Source organism: Miscanthus floridulus, chromosome 16 (genome assembly GCF_019320115.1).
Source record: "Miscanthus floridulus cultivar M001 chromosome 16, ASM1932011v1, whole genome shotgun sequence".
Lineage (NCBI taxonomy): Eukaryota > Viridiplantae > Streptophyta > Magnoliopsida > Poales > Poaceae > Miscanthus > Miscanthus floridulus.
The window spans coordinates 36,878,989-36,896,759 of record NC_089595.1 but is presented as its reverse complement, the minus strand read 5'-3'; positions in this window follow the sequence as shown (position 1 = coordinate 36,896,759).

The window sequence follows — 17,771 nt, the reverse complement described above, 5'->3', positions numbered from 1 at the left end:
ATTGGAATGGCTATAGTGACCATGAGAACAAACCGCACATCATTCCAGCAAGAAAAGAAAAACATATAGCATGACTTCTCTACGACCTCTAGGTAAGCGTGAGAACTTGACTGAGTCATCGAGACAACATACTCGAAATATGTGGAGGCAAGTCAAACAGCAAATAAAAAGATAACAGTAACAAAACTAAATGGTAAACTTGAAATGGAGAGAACTCTTGATTTAATTAAGCTTAAATTGAGAGCCCCCAATTTTGAAAACCACATCACTGCTAGAACCAAGTCGATTCGAGAAAGGAAGAACAAGGCAACGATCTAAGTGGCAATGTGTAACATGCATGTGCTCTAGCAAAGGCAAAGTGATTTTGGTGGTTAAATAACAACATAATCGTTAAGAGTAACAATGTTTACTAGGTTATAATCATTAAGAGTAACAATGTTTGCAAGTATACAAGGTACTTTCATCCTAAGGATGCAAGGATGAACTTGAGCTAGGCTAAGATGGAAATCAAGCAATGAACACCTCAAAATAGGATCGAAGAGCAGCCATGAAGACCCTAGAAGACAAGCATGAAGCTCAAGACATCAAAGTGAAGCCTGGACAAAATGGATGCAAAGAAATACATTCAGAATAGCACTAGAGGGGCGCACATGAGCTTTCCTATGTCACCGAAGTTATCCAGTGGGGTCACCAGAGATTCCAAGTGGACTCAGTCCAAGGCAGAGTTGAAGAAGCCCGGAGGCATACTTCCAGTGTGGTCACTAGAGTACGTGAACACATGAGTTATACTCCAAAGGCAGTTGGAAGCGCAGTGGAGAAGCTCAGAGAGCACCAGAGCTCTCTAGTACATGCACCGGAGTTTTGAGGTGCGTCCAGAGAAGATCCAGTCCTCTTGATAGTGCATTGGGATTCTCAGGTGAGGCACCAGACAAACCACCAAAGAGATGTACTTCCAATAGTCAGCAATGGCTAGTCCATGCGGTAGAGCATCGGATCTCTTCAGTATGGTCAATGGAGTTTTACGGTGCTGATTGCCGATGCAGTCGCTTTGCCCAACAGCTAGTTGGTTGGTTTGGAGCTATATTATACCCCCATACCCCGACCATTTGGAGGGTGTTAGAGCTTGCTGAAACTATAGTTGAGTTGAGGCTCATCCCATTTTGTTGTAGCCACCATATGCACTTAAGAGAAGATTAGGTGATTAGCAAAAGTACTAGGATTAGTTGTTAAACTATTTAGAGACCACTTTAGCGCTTGCTCTAGGTTTATGGATAGTGTTTTGTAATGTTTACATACCTCATTGCTATCGGTGCTTGTGTGCATTAAGTATTGTACTACTTGGGGTCTGTAAATCTCGCGAGACCCTCCAACTGTGTTTGTGTTCGGCGTGGTGACTGGCAAACAGGCTGCTATATATTATTAGAATATCATTAAATAGATATGTAGAAAGAACCCATCCATTGCATCCTTTTTGTCACTTGGAACAAATAATTGATTTGTGTTTCCGTCTAAAAATGAATTCATTTAAAAAAAACACTAAGACTAAACCTAAAATGTGAGGATGGTTTTTAGTTTTGATATCGAGCTTAAGTTGTACTCTCTTTCTTTCAATACTATACGCCAATTAAGTCAGCAAAGTATCATATATAGAAAAAGAATCATTATATTTAACGTGTGCATCATACTTTACACTGGGAATGGTTTCATCAGCTATGGAGTTTATATTAGTTCGCGTGCAACCGACGACGCCTCACAGCCTCAGACAAGTGTGTATATGCAAAGATTTCACCTTGCAATGATGTGTCGATAGGATAGAATATGTGTGTCATCGCCGGCCGCGACGACGATGACCGAATGCGAATATATGGGGCATCAAGACTTACCTGCACCAGGAAACGGAATCACGTCGTCAAGGTTGCAATTATTAGTTAATATAATAATCTCCAACCGACTATAGATTTATCCTGCATGCACTGTGACTCTACCTGTGAGCTTGTCTCAGATTTTTTTTGGACGGTTGTAAAGAGATTTGGCGCCTATTGCAATACAAGGGAAGGATAGACAAGAATATAATCGCAACGACGACGACGATGACTGAATAGGGAATACAGCACCAAGAAACGGAAGAATCACCAACTCGACACGATTGGGTTCTTGGAATAGCGACCATGAGTACAAACCACGCATCATTCCAGTCCCAAGAAGCAAATAAAACCAGCTGAGACTGGAATCTATCGACTACTCACCCTCTCGGTGATCTCCCATGCATATCAGAAATTTGTAGCGCGCATTATTATCAAATAAACAGCGACATGAAAGGATAACAGAGGAACAAAAGCAGATACCTCATGTCCTCATTTGATGCTGAAATCGAAACATGCTTTGAAGACTGAAGCTATAAATGCTACCAACTTTGTTCAGCGATGTAAAACGTATTTTGGTTTGAAAAAAAAGTCTAAGTTGGTATATTTTGACCATATTTGTTAAACTAGTGTATCGCTTCTAGACATGCTAGAACCTTATGAGACATAAGAAGTTCGTGTTTAATGTCGACAACTAAAAAGTCACTACTTATCTTTGCACACTCTGTTTATTTTGTAACGCATACAGATGCTCTGTGTAGTCTCCATATATCTGACTGTGATAAACTTAAGAACTAATCTATATGTTTTTTTCCATCCATATCTATAGTTTTTCTTACTTTGCATAGTACTTATGTATATCTTCAATGCATTTAGTTAAAATGTTAGTTTATCCTCCACCTACTATCTGAAACCGAGCGCTGTCAGTGTCACCCTCACCCTCCTCTCTCCTCCGCCAGAGCAGCGGTGGGAAATCTCAATTCGATCTGGGCCATCGTGGCTAGATCAGGGGTGGTCGTCCACATGTCAACGGTGATGGTGGGGATAAGCAGCTGTGTGGGCTCACATAGGCATGGAGGGGATGACGTGCATGGCGCGGTGGCCTACCGACAAAGCATGGTCACAAGCAAGTAGGGTGGGCCAACCGCGAGCGCACCGGCGCGGATATCAGTGAGCATGCTAGCACGGCCGTCAAGCGTGCTGGAAGGGCTGCCAGCGAGCCCTCCCCATCCCGGCTCCCGTGCCCATGCAGTCTGCTGGCTGTTGTCCTACCCTTGCGATAGCGACGACCCATTCAGTGTGGCCACAGAGGGATTCGGCTGCCCTCGTCTGGATTTGTGGTGTGAAGGCCCATGGCCGTGGCAGCTTATTGGTCGAAGTCAGGTTGGCGATTTGGTTAAAGGTTGAGCCACTCTTGGGGTAGCTAGTTCGGTGTTTTATAACTCCAGATCTTCTAGGTGGTGGCACATTGGCGTCGTGTTGTGGCTAGTGGCTTCTTTTGTGGTGGGCATTATGAACAGCACGACTTGTTATCAGAGCTCAAGGGTGGCCATGCCATGGCCTTGAGGCGAGGTGCAGCGCTCCTGATGTGTTGGTGGCGAACTATTTCTATGTGTGGATAGTGGATGGGTGCTTTGGAAGTGCTGGCGAAACCTTTGGTGGTGATCTTACCGGTCCTGATAAGGGCAGTGCCGTTGGGCGTTGTTTCCCTTTCTTGGAGGTGTTTTCATAGCACGCCACAACCCTCCTGTCCACCACTACCGGGTGAAAACCTTTACTCGGATTTTGAGGAGAGTGGCGTAAGATATACTGTGCCTTGTCTTCACTAGGGGAAGGCCACATTGTTGGAGGTTCAAATGCTTGCGGGAGACCACATTATTCGAATTCTACAGCAAGTTTTTGGGCAGCGAAGTCGGATTAGGATAGGGACTTGTTTCTTATTCTTTTGTTTTATGTCTTAACTTTGTTTCACTGTCTGGTGAGAGTGGTCTAAGTACCAAGAGTCTATACTAAATGGCTATATCATTCATTTGTGAATGTTGGAGGTCTAAATGCTATATTCTTTTATTTAAAAGTTATGGTGGCTATTACGTAATTTGTTCCACCATGAATATATTCTACTAGTATAGGAACAGTTTCTACTAACATCGTCTACTTTTTCACTAACGGTACAAAAAAGTAGACACCACTATTATACTCATATACTGTTTGGGTCCATGCACAAGAAACGCTAATGGAAAATCCTTTCTAGTGGTGATTTATGTATAAATAACCATCAATAGAAATTCTATTTTTACTGGCGGTTGATTTAAACTATTGGCAGTAGAAATAGATACTTAGTTTTCACCAGTGGCAGGTTATGTTAGACGCCAGACTCCGGTACAAATTAGCTAACCTAACCGCCACTAGAAGCCCAATTCAAAATTACACGTATATAAAATTGATAACTTTTTCATATGAAGCTGGAAGAAGGCAAATTTTATATCAAAATTGTAGAGCTCGATGACAACTGCAACTTTATAGTTGAAAACATTTTTGTTTTAAATCATTCCAAATATTCATTAAATGTTCTTAAATATATTTTTCAAAGATAATTTTCGTGAACAATTTTTAGAGAGAATTTCTTAAGTCAAAACACCTTTGAAAATGATTTTTATAAGAGTATCTCTGTGGGGAGTATAACCCTAGGTACCCATGGCAATGGATATGGGCCGCACCATCAGGGACGGTCCAGCCCATAAGATCGAAGCGTGTGGTGCAAGGCACTACCTGACGTGCACCACAACGCTTTAGAAAGGAATCTTGAAGATAGAAAATGATATGTTCGGATATGTTAGATATTGTATTCCTTGTAAATACTTACCATGTAACCAAATAGATCTAGATCTAACCGACCTGTAAACCTACCCCTTAGGCTATATAAGTTGGGTAGGGACCCCTCAAAAACAGAGGATCTCTCATAATACAATCAACCAAAGACACAGGACGTAGGGTATTACGTTGACTTGACGGTCTGAACCAGTCTAAACCGCTGTGGCTATGTCACCATCCGGTTCCTATTACGCGCACCTCCACTGATCATCTACTATCGTGGGTATGTCCCACGATAGACTGCCGACCAGATTCTGTCGATAGTGGTGTGCCTGGTAGGGGGTGTGCGTGCTGATTCTATGGCCAACTAGATGGTCAACTTCCCAAGCTCCATGAACTCCGCCGAGCCAGGCCAGTCGTTTACGATTGGGTCCATGACTTGGGTCATTAACACTGGTGGCAACGGAGAGATCATGGAGACAGTGCAGGATAATCCTACCCTGAACGTGTTAGCGCCGATCACGCTGACGTTGGCACCTGAAGCTCCGATCACGGCTCCTCGCCGGGTTAGGAGATCCATTGATTAGGATGATCTAATCGCATCTGTCGATCGGGTCACCAACGCCGAGTGCTTGTCTCTCACGAAATCGGTTTTAGATCGATCTACCGAGGGTGGCAAGACCCCTGCACTCCAAGGTCACCGTGCCGCTAATGCCAAGCATCCTACTCGTACACGGGGTCCGAGGTGGCAAGATGTAGATCTGGTGATCACGGCAACTCCGGAAGGGCCCTCGTGCAACGTCGACCACTCCCTGCTACGGGCTTACGCCTTGCCGATTACGAAGCACCGATGGGGAACATGACGATACCCTATCTTTTTGGGCTAGTGGGTGCGGGTCCGATCTATCAGGACACCATGCACCATCTCTTCATCGACCACGCCGTGCGCAACCATGTCAACGACCTCTATCAGATCGATCTGCTTGAGGCCAACCAGCCTGCGCCAATGGTGAACATGGTGTAGATCCGGCAGCATTTTGATGAATCTCTCAACACCATCCTAGAGGATAGCCCCGAGCCATACTCCGAGGGCTCCACCAACAGCTACCCTCCCTTCCCACTAGGTTTGGGGGGAGAGCTCTTCATGGTTAGCCACGTTAGCGTCGCTGTCGATGGAGAAACCAGTGTTCAGTGCTACGAGCGCGAAGCCAGGAACGCCAATCGCCAATGGCGAAGCAATGAGGAAGCCAAAAATGCCACACAGGTTGCTAGAGGTCGTCCGTCGCCTCTCGCCTGCAATCTACAACAAGAGTTCCTCGTGGTGGACAATCAATAGGTGGAGCAAACAGCGAGCATCAATTTGGTTGTGCCACCAATGAGTTGGCTAGACTCCCACCAACGCTGGAGGTACTCAAGATCCAAGCACTGCTTAAAGCAGCCCAAGTCCAAATCAACGACATCCGAAACCTAGTTCCGTCTTTTTCGATCGCGTCGGCACGTAGTCGTCACCCCTGTGGTTCTCTCCACGACAGGAGAAGCCGTTACCAAAGCTCCAAACTTCATCGCAACTAGGGAGACGGCCAGATTATCCAGAGGGGTTCCAGGGGCAATATCGCCATCAACCCCAGATCACAAGAACCAAGAGACTGACATGGCCGACCAGTTCACGACACCAACCAGGAGGTTAATCAATCCCTGTGCGGCCACGCCCGTGACCGCATCAATGCCAATCTTGACGCCCGCGACCTCATTGAGAACAGTCGTGCCTAGCGACATCAGGTAGAACTCCAGCGCCGACAGGAGTACGATAAACAACATGGCAACCCCACCAGCCTCCGAGCACTCCCCGCCGTTGAGCCAGTGGGACCCTGCCCCTTCACAGCAAGGCTGTGAGATGTATAGTGGCCCACAGGCTTCAAGGCTTCGGGGTTGATCCCTACGACGGCAAGGCCAATCCCGAGCAGTGGATGCATCTCTACGAGATCGCTATATGCGTCGCCGGAGGAAGCAACGATGTGATGGCAAATTATTTGCCTATTATGCTCTCCCAATCAGCAAATAATTGGCTCATGGGCCTGAGGGAGGACTCCATTGAATCATGGGATGATCTCAAGAAGGTCTTCATCGAGAACTATATGGCAACATGTCAACAGCCCAACATGAAATATGATCTAGAGAAACTCCATCAGATAGCTGGGGAACCTCTGTGAAGCTACATCAGGTGTTTCTCAGAAAAAAGGAATTCCGTCCCCAACATCAGCGGCAGCGAGACCATTGTCACCTTCACCAGAGGACTCCATCATCACCAGGGGCTGCGCTCCAAGCTCTACCGCAAGAGGCCCCAGACCATCAGTGACCTCCTGAAGGTAGCGAACTCATACGCCGACTCCGAAGAAGCTAATCGACAATACAAGGACAACGTTGCTCGTGCCTCCCTCTCCGATCGCCCCGCACGTCGTGATGATGATCTCCGTGAAGAACGACGCTATAGAGACCGCGACAGGCGCTACGATGATCGCGAATGCCGTCTTAAAGATTGGCTGGAGGGATCAAAGGCTGCACAATTATGTCTCCGCCGACCAGACAACTTCGTCAACATCATAGAGTAGCCACGCGCTAAGTGCGATTTCAATGCTAACTACCAGAAACTCCTTGACGGCCCGTGCCCGATTCACAAGAACAGCAAGCATACCATGCGACAATGCTATGGCATGACCAAAGCTTTCTGCGATGAGGAGAAGAAGAGGCAGACGTGCAAGGACGATGAATCAGACAATGGCAAGGGGGAGGAGCATCCTAAGGATGCAAGACCCGCCTTCCAGGAAGCCAACAAGACCCGCACTTACCACGAGATCTCCTTTCCTCTTTCCCTTAAAATTTGATATAGGGGATTTAGAAAATAGAATTCCACCTTATAGGGGAGAGCTACTGCAGGACATTAAGAAAACACCATCCCCTTTATTATGTGGGCTCCACATATCAGTGTAATGTAAATAAATATATCTCTTTGTTTGTTCGCTCATTTCTCCGTCTCGTGGCAAGGGAGGTCGTGACCCGCCAGCATAGGTTGCAATTTGTTTGTTCTCTCATTTCTCCATCTCGTGGCAAGGGAAGTTACAACCCGCCGCCATAGATCGTGACACAGTGGTTCGGGGCACAGTGGCGTAGGCCTACGCGCCTACGGGCAGAGGTTGTGACATGGGCACAGAAGCACGCCCGGTGCATGGCACGGCGAGGGAGGCCAGCCCAGCACAGAATGGGCTGGCGGATGTGGTGGCCTTCCCGATGCAGTAGCGACTGCCCGCTGCCACGTCGGGGCCAGGGGCAGCTGTAGCGGCCCTCTGGCTATGGGCCTAGAGATCAATGAGAGGAGGTAGGGAAACGGGATTGAGAAAAAAAATCTCAGCCTCTTCCCATTTCTTTGAGGGATTGAGAGGAAGCTTTGAGGGATTGAGAAAAAATTAGGAAAAGGAGATCTAGAAACGGGATTTGTTGGAGCATTTTTTACCAAATACCATTTATAACTAGCTATAGGGAAAGGAGAGTAAGTTTTCTTAATCTAGTGGAGAAGCTCTAAGAGTGGTTAGCTTTGAAAACTGCCGGTGAAAATAGTCTCCACCGATGGTCCAAAATGAATGATTCTCCTATTGTTTTTTTCGAAAGGTCGACAAGCGCTTTGCCAACTATGACACTGTTGATGCATAAAAACCATTTCTGTCTTATCACACGGAATGTCTAGGCCAGTCCAAAGCCTTTCCTTGATTCTCCTATTGCCATTAAACAATACTCCAGCTTTGTAGTGGATGGTAAGAAATGCTCGCACGAGGGGAGGATATGGAGGGAGTAAAGCCGATTTTAGCTTAATCAGCAATCCAATACTACACCATCCAGCAGTATCATCAATACTCGGTGTCAGCGTCAATGCCCAAGAGAACACAACTTTTATCGGCCGCATCAATACCCTGGGTAGTTTGCCTCTTTCGTTTGTTCTGATTATCACTGGTGGAGTTAATTTTTACATTTTTTTATTTGGTGCTCATATTATGGTAATGGCATTAGATACCAGAAAAGATAAGATCGGCAGCCAACTAAAATATAGCCCATACAAAACACAAATCTCAGCACAGTGAAATAAAATCTCCTCTTTATTTCTCCTCCTCCGCAGGAAAAGAATTTGAGAATCTCACAGCAATTGAGACAGCGACGCGGCGGTTGTTTTATGATTATGCTTGACCTTGACCAGCGCTTGACCTAGAGTAGTGTAGACCTATATATTAGTATGAACTGTCATACAAAAAGTTCTTATTTTTCTAGACACGAATACACGCGCTATCATGATGGCAAATAGCCCACAATAATGGCACATGGTGTCAAATATTTAAGGCTTGGTCCATGTGTATAGCATCTAGATATTTATTTAGTGAGTCATTAAATAAAGATCTCTATATATATGATTTCACCTTCCAATAGCCTATGTATATCTTGTGTGCACTTTGAATAGCCATTCACACTATACATCTTTAGCTAGCGATAAATATGGAATAGATGATGACAATATTTGGAGATCTAATAGAAGAAGCTATTGGATGAGTTTTTTTTACCAAAATCTCTATTCCTATTAATATGAAAGGATATAAAGAAGTTCTTGAAGTTGCTCCCATGTCTCCAACGGACTCTCTTGTTTCTTTATCTACACTCGAAGGTTTGTCATATTTTTTCTTGCGGGAAGAAATAATAAGAAAACTACCATATATATTGGATTTAGAGAGCAATGTAGCCTCTCTATTAATGGAGAGCAAGAATAATGGCTTTGGAGAGCGAAAAAGATGAAGGGTGGTTTGGACAACCTATTGGAGCCTATTTTTCTTATAGATGCTCTAAGCTGTCGTTTGGTTCTTACAAACATGGAACCTCAACTCTTAGTATTGTTTAATTTTGACACCCAAATCTATCCAAGTGGTTTTGCTTCAAATAAAATGGCAACGGATTTTGCACATTACAAACATTTATACCAAAAAGTTACTGTAATTTGAAAACCTTTGATACATTACTCAAAAAGAAAAAAAGCCAAATTACTGCCCCAAATTTGGCCAATGTCCAGATAACCTCTTAGACTAACATTTGGTTTCAATTTACTCCGCTAACAATTTCAGTCGGCCCATAATGCCATTTACCCATTAGCAAAATTTATTTATTTTTGTTTCTCCATGCACAAGTTGAGTTTCAATTTGAAAAATTGCGAGGTGATAGCAAACACCATAACTTATTTTGAACCGTACATTATTATTTTTTCATAATTATGTTTCGTACAATTTCTATATCTAATATTAATTTGTTGTTAGATGTCCTAGCCTGTAAAAATAATGATAAAATTATGATGTGTTTTTTAAACATAAGTTATGGTGTTAGGTATCATCTCACAAATTTAAAATTTAAAATTAACTTGAACATGGAGAAAAAGAAAAAAATATTAAAAAGTAAATCAAGCCAACTAACACAGTTTAGGGAGTAAATAAACCAAATTTAACGTTAGTTCAGTGAGTTTTCTAGACGTAGCCCAGACTTAGAAGTAATTTGGACGATTCCTTGACTAAAAAGGTCCCATTAAATTTCAAAGGTTATTGGTAAATACACTGAATTCTAAGGATTAGTGGCAAAAGTTCATAGCTGATGGGATAGATTCTAACGCTCGCATAACTGATTGTAATTGCGTTGGCTGATAACTTGCAGGTTTAATGATTATTAGTACCCCGCTAAAAAATTGATTATTATTACAAGTAACCGTAGTAATGGAATGAATTTCAAAAGTAAGAAGGATAACATTTTTGGAGAGGAAAGAAAGTAAAAAAGAAAAAAACGAAATGCATGGCATCACTAGCCTTGAATTGGGCCACAAGTACGTTTCATTGCTAGGCCTGACAGGAACTTATAGCCTGTTCTAGATGTGGCATGTTAAAGAAGCAACAGAGAGAGAGAGACACTTGTGCCATGCTGGGCCTACTGCTAAATCCACGCCGCCATCCGTCCCATTCTCTGAAAATGGAGAAAGAAAAAACGCTCGCGCCATACATGAAAAAACGTTTCTCCAGCACTCTCACCTCTGCTGGAGAGACTTCACCGGCTCTGACCAAGGCATCGGCAGCAAGATCCTGTGCATCATCAAGCCGGTGGCCGGCACTGCCGTTATGGTTATGGCAATCGCGCCGGCCGGCCTTTCTGCAGCTCTCTCCGGCCGTCGTCGGATTCGTGCTCCAGTTCACCTTGTTGGGGCTCACAATGGATATATGGATATATCTCATATGGAAAAAGTCTACCTGACCCCCCAACTATCATACTTGGTCTACTTCACCCCCTCAACTATGAAACCGTCTGTTTTACCCCCTGAACTATCTAAAACCGTCTGTTTTACCCTCTGGGGCGGTTTTCAGCGGCGGTTTTGCTACAGTAACAGCTGGTTGCTACAGTGACGGTGGGTTGCTACAGTGACCGTGGATTTGAATTTTCTTCTTTTATTTATTTTCGGTGAATTTTTGAAAAATCATAGTAAATCATAGAAAAATCTAATTTTATTGGACTCCACATGAGTAGATCTACATAGTGAATATATAATACGGTATACTTTAGTAGAAAATTTTTACTGTAGCCTTAGATTAATTGGAAAATCTAATTTTGTCTGTAATTAATTGAAATAATTCATAGCTGCAGCTTCTATGGTCCAATTGTGGTGAAATTTTTATGGTACGCTAATTATTGTATGCTTGAACTATAGTAAAAATTTCGTACTCATTGGACTATGTATAACTTAGTTATAGATAAATTCTAATTAATTACAGACAAAATTGGATTTTCCAATTAATCTAAGGCTACAGTAAAAATTTTGTACTAAAGTATACCGTATTATATATTCACTATGTAGATCTACTCATGTGGAGTCCAATAAAATTAGATTTTTCATTTTATGATTTTTCTATGATTTACTATGATTTTTCAAAAATTCACCGAAAATAAATAAAAAAAAGGGAATTCAAATCCACGGTCACTGTAGTAAACCCGCTGTTACTGTAGCAAACCTGCCGCTGAAAACCGCTCCGAGGGGTAAAACAGACGGTTTTAGATAGTTCAGGGGGTAAAACAGACGGTTTCATAGTTGAGGGGGTGAAGTAGACCAAGTATGATAGTTGGGGGGGTCAGGTAGACTTTTTCCTATCTCATATATAGTACAGTAAAAGGCAGTCACACGACACGTGTGCGTGGAATCATAAAGAGATGCAGCAGACTTTGAGCAAGAATAATGGTTTTTAACTTGGTACAACACACAAATTAGAAGCCCTGTGTCGCACATTTCTGCGTCAATTAACACACAAAAACTTTGTAAATTAAAACATTTGATTACAAATACAAACATGGTAAGATCGCATCACATTGGATCATATCAAAATTCTTGACAAGCTTGCGTGTAACACCCACCGGACCAAGGCTACATCCTGTCTGGTAGGTGTTCGGCACACCGTGTGCCGAACTGCCTACCGGTTCGTGTGCGATTCGATAATTGCTACTTTCAGTGCTGATAATTGCATTTGATGTGATGTAGCTTTTTGTTTTGTACCGGTTAGAAGGCAACCCGGTATCAGCCTAGACGGGGGCCACCGTCAATAATGGTGATCTTGTGGTTCTAGGTGTACACGCTCTGCTCGATCTATACGTATAGCCATGTCCACGGTCATGGACATTCCTAAGTTCTACGTTTTTCTTGATTAGTAAGTGGTGTATTCTCTCCACTCCCCCTAGTTTGGTTTGGATCCGGCTGTTAGCCGCTGAGGCAAGGACGAGAGGGAGTTGTCCTTGTTGCCTAGAGAGCGTGGTGATGAGATGTGAGAGTTTGGTGTGACTGTGTTAGATATGGGATGGGATGGACAAATGGAAACTGGTTAAAACTTGAGAAACAATTATAAAATATTTATGAACTTGCATAGGAAAATTACATCCAAATAGTAGGCCTTTCTCTTACCCTTGTATACCACTTACCACAAAGCAAACGCAAAGCATAGGGTGAGAGCCAATGGCCAGTACAAATCGTACTGATAATTGTTCAACAGGTTTGGAAGCCGTCTACGACTACAACAATGGTGATTAGAAGGATTAGGTGGTCTTTTCCTACGTGCAAGGTTGTCTGTGAAGGAGGAGTCTTCACCCACTGACGCGCTACGTCTACTCTGATGATTGCCGTGAAGGAGGAGCCTTCACCCGATGAGGCGCTAGGTCTACTCTGATGTTGTTCTGTGTGCTTTTCCACTAGTATGGCATTGTACTATAGTGTGTATCTCAGTGATGTAATACCTTGTAAACCTGTAATTCGTGATGTATGACTGTGGTATCAACTAAATAATGATAATGTGATAGCTTGGTCTTCCTAGGACTATCACATTATAATGTAATCTATGGACTTCCCTTCAAAGAAATAGTGGATCATTTCAGCTGCCAATGAGCCCTTCCTATCTCGGCTCTCGTGCCCATGCGGTCTGGTGGCTGTTGTCCTATCCTTGCGACAATGACGACCGATTTAGTGTGGCCATGGAGGGATTTGGCTACCCTTGTCGGGATCTGTGGTGTGAAGGCCCATGGCAGCTTATTGGTCGAAGTCAGCTGGCTGGTGATTTGGCTGGAGATCGAGTCACTCTCACTAGTAGAGAAACGACCTTTGATCCACTTCGAAATTTGGCTGTAGTCCCGGTATTTTTCGCGCCCGGGACTAGAGAAACCTTTAGTCCCGGTTGGTAGCTCCAACCGGGACTAAAGGTCCCTGCCCAACGGCTACTGCGCCAGGTTTTTGCTGGAGGGGACCTTTAGTCCTGGTTGGAGCTACCAACCGGGACTAAAGGTTCACTTTTACTCCCGGTTGGTCCCTCCAACCGGGAGTAAAAGTCTACTCCCGGCTGGAGGCTCCGTCCGGGACTAGAAAGGGACCTTTAGTCCCGGTTTCTGTCTACAACCGGGACTAAAGGTCCCCTCCTATATACCCCTTGTTCCTCCCCGAGCCCGAGCCACTTCGAGCTCAGTGTTCTTGCTTCATCGCCGGCCTCTCTTCTTCCTCATCACCGGTGATCACAAGATTTCTTCCATTCCTCCATCGATTCTTCGGTTCTAAAGGTTACCAACTTTATACTCTCATGTTTCATCAGTAGCTTATTTCATTTTGTGGACTAGATATATGTGGTTTTTTTATGGTAGATTTTTTTTATTTGTAAGCCATTTAAGCTCAAAATCACTTTAAAGTTTGCATATTTGGATGAAGGAAGGTTAAAGTAGTTATTCAAAACTAGTATTGAGCTTTCATTTCTAGCATGCATAGCACACTTCATGCTTTAGGGATATAGAGAATTTTAGAGCTTTTTTAATTTTATTTGTTTATAAATTGAGAAATTTATATTATATTAAAAATGAGTATAGAGAGTAGATGACAACTGCTTCCGGGTCCTCGGCCTCTCATCGGGTTACAAAGCGACTGAGACCGGACCTCCCTCTCATTGCATGCGGCAAGTGTGAGGAGAAGATTGTGATGGAGTACCGGGTGAGGAAGATGTGTCCCAACAGGGGTCGTATCTTCTACAAGTGTCCAGATCGCAATATGAGTTATTTTGTCGGATTTGATGATTATGATTAATTTATACTTATTTTCATGATGATTGTGATTAAAGTTCTAATTTTTTGTTTTAATTTTAGTGGGATGGCACTGGATGTTCAGGCTAGTACTGGGAGGAAGAGTATGTTGAACACGTGCAAAACTCTCTTGCACAGGCGGTTACGGCGGCTGATGAGGCAGTGATCCTGCGGAAGAAGCCCATAGATGTCGAACAAACGCATGATCTGTCTGTTTTAGTTGGGATTGGTTGCAAAATCCTTATGCTGCTGAAGTGCATTTTAGCATTAGTTTTTTTAGTGGTAGTTGGGATTGTCTACATTGTAGCGAGACTTTCATAAATTAATACCTTATGTGGTGGCATGCATGTCGTATAATTAACTAATTATGTTCTAGGTTTTAATATGGTATGTATGTCATGTAATGCAGATGAGACGACATTGGATGTACAATGCTGATCGCCGCTCCCAAGAGTTCATTGAGGGCGTGCATTTTTTCTTACGTGTGGCCGAGGCAAACAAATACTATGGTTTCATGTGCTGCCCATGTGCCATATGTAAGAATTTGAAGGAATATGCTAGCTCAAGGAGTCTTCATTCACACTTGTTGAAGTCGGGTTTCATGCCAAACTATATTTGTTGGACGAAGCATGGAGAAACCGGGGTTGTAATGGAAGAAGGTGAAGAAGAACAATGGGACGATGATGACATTATTGCTGAATATGGGGCCTTCAATGATACTGCAATGGGGGAAGCTGAAGAAGAGGTAGGGCCAGAAGATGAGCCCACTAATGATCTTGGTCAGGCCATTCGTGACGCACAAAGAGAATGCGAAAGTGAAAAGGAGAAGATCAAATTCGAGCGCATGCTAGAGGATCACAAGAAATTGCTATACCCAACTTGTGATGCGGGGTAGAAAAAGTTGGGTACCACACTGAAATTGCTGCAATGGAAGGCAAAGAATGGTGTATCTGACAAGGGATTTGGGGAGTTACTGAAAATCCAAAAGAAGATGCTTCCGAAGGATAACAAATTGCCCGTCACTACGTATGAAGCAAAATAGGTAGTCTGCCCTTTGGGATTAGAAAACTAGAAGATACATGCATGTCCTAATGACTTCATCCTCTACCGTGGCGAGGAGTACGAGAAGTTAGATGCATGCCCGGTATGTCATGCATCGCGGTATAAGATCAGGCGAGATGACCCTGGTGATGTTGAGGGCGAACGTCCCATGAAGAAAATCCTTGCCAAGATTATGTGGTATGCTCCTATTCAGAAACAAAGACCATGCAAAGTTATTGCAATGGTACAAAGAAGACCATAAGGTAGATAATATGTTGAGACACCCTGCTGATGGGTCCCAGTGGAGAGCAATCCATAGAGAATTCCCGGAGTTTGCAAATGACGTAAAAAACTTAAGGTTTGCTTTAAGTACGGATGGTATGAATCCTTTCGGGGAGCAGAGCAGTAGTCATAGCACTTGGCCTATTACTCTATGTATCTACAACCTTCCTCCCTGGTTATGCATGAAGCATAAGTTTATTATGATGCTAGTGCTCATCCAAGGCCTGTTACTCTATGTATCTACAACCTTCCTCCCTGGTTATGCATGAAGCACATGGAAACTTTCAGCGACTGGTTGCGAAAAGAATGTTAGGGTGATGAGAGTATTGATGAGCAACTTTATTTGTTGGCTAGGCAGCCATCGTGGCATATCCTCACATACAAAGGGTACGAGATAAATGGGAATACATTTTACACAGTAGCCCAAGATAAAAGGAGCACCAACCAAAACAGTGGTGTCCGCATAGATGCCACCGACCCTAATGGAAATAAGCAAACATATTATGGCCGCAAAGAGGAGATATGGGAACTAAACTATGCACCTACTTTTAAGGTACCTTTGTTCAAGTGCCAATGGGTAAAGGCGACTGGAGGCGGGGTAGCAGTTGACAACCAATATGGAATGACAACCATGGACCTCAACAATATTGGGCACAAAGATGAACCGTTCGTCCTTGCCAAGGATGTGAATCAGGTGTTCTATGTCAAGGACATGGCTACAAAACCGAAGAGAGGGAAAACAACAACGACCCAATCAATAAGCCAAAGCGCCACATAGTTCTTTTAGGGAGAAGAAACATCGTCGGAATTGAAGTCAAGTCAGACATATCAGAAGATTATGAAAAGGATGACCGAATTCCACCCTTCACAGTGAACAAAGACCCAAGCATCCAGCTAAATGATAAGGACACTCCATGGTTACAGCACGATCATAACCAAGGGACATATGTTAAGAAGAAGTTCACTACTGTGCCCGCTTGATATATATAGTGATGTATTAGACCTATTATGTAATAATTATGACTTCAGATTTTTTTGTCATGTTTTCATATTTTCTACGGTTTAAATGAATTTTCTGCTAGACGGTGGATTTCCCGTGGAGAATGTGTGATGAAAAACCAAATGATGAACGTTAATAAGATGTGAAAACTAATTTCTTGTCGAAAAACTATAGTTTTAATGATTTTAATTAAGTAGTATATTTTTGCAAGGTGTAAATTGTAATTATTATTTACACTATGTCAAATATTTATACAGTAAAACAAAAGAGTTTAGTTTACAAATTTTTGTTGTGTATAATAATGCAAAACCAAGTCCAAGAATTTTTTTATAATTTTTTTGGATAATATTTTATTTATTAGGCAATTAATAACTCTCTGCATATTTATATAAAAGAAATATATAAAAAAAAGGAAAAAACTTATGATAATTGAAGAAAGCCAACTGCAGCTCCCCCTTTACTCCCATATGGATCAACAACCCAGGATTAAAGGTGGAGCTTTAGTCCCGGGTGTATCCACTACCCGGGACAGATCCCCCTTTACTCCCGGGTGGATCAACCACCCGGGACTAAAGGTCCAATTGCAGTTTTCACGGCCCACCCAAATGCCCTTTACTCCCGGGTCGTGGGTACACCCAGGACTAAAGCTCAGACCTTTAGTCTCGGTTCTAATAATAGCCCGGGACTAAAGAGTCTTTAGTCCCGGTTGGTAGATCCAACCAGGACTAAAGGTATCCCTTTATAAACCACGCCCTAGTTCTCTTCCTCTCTGTCTCCGCCAAGTCGTCGCCTCATCTTCTCCACCAGATCGATCCAGCAGTGCCGCCGCTCCCAGGCGACCACCCTAGCCTCGCCTCATCAGCGCGCCTCTTCTCCGGCCGGCCAGCGCGCTTCTTCTTCGGCCAGCCAGCGCGCCTCGCTCGTCCTTGCTGGAGCACGCACCGTCCTTGTCCCTGGCCCCCACCTCGCTCGTGCTCATCAGAGCGCGCCGAGCCTTCCCCGCGCTGCCTCACCGGAGCTCGCCCGAGCCTTCCCTGCGCGAGCTGCCTCACCGGAGGGCGGCCGAGCCTTCCCCGCGCTACCTCACCAGAGCTCGCCCGAGCCTTCCTCGTGCGTGC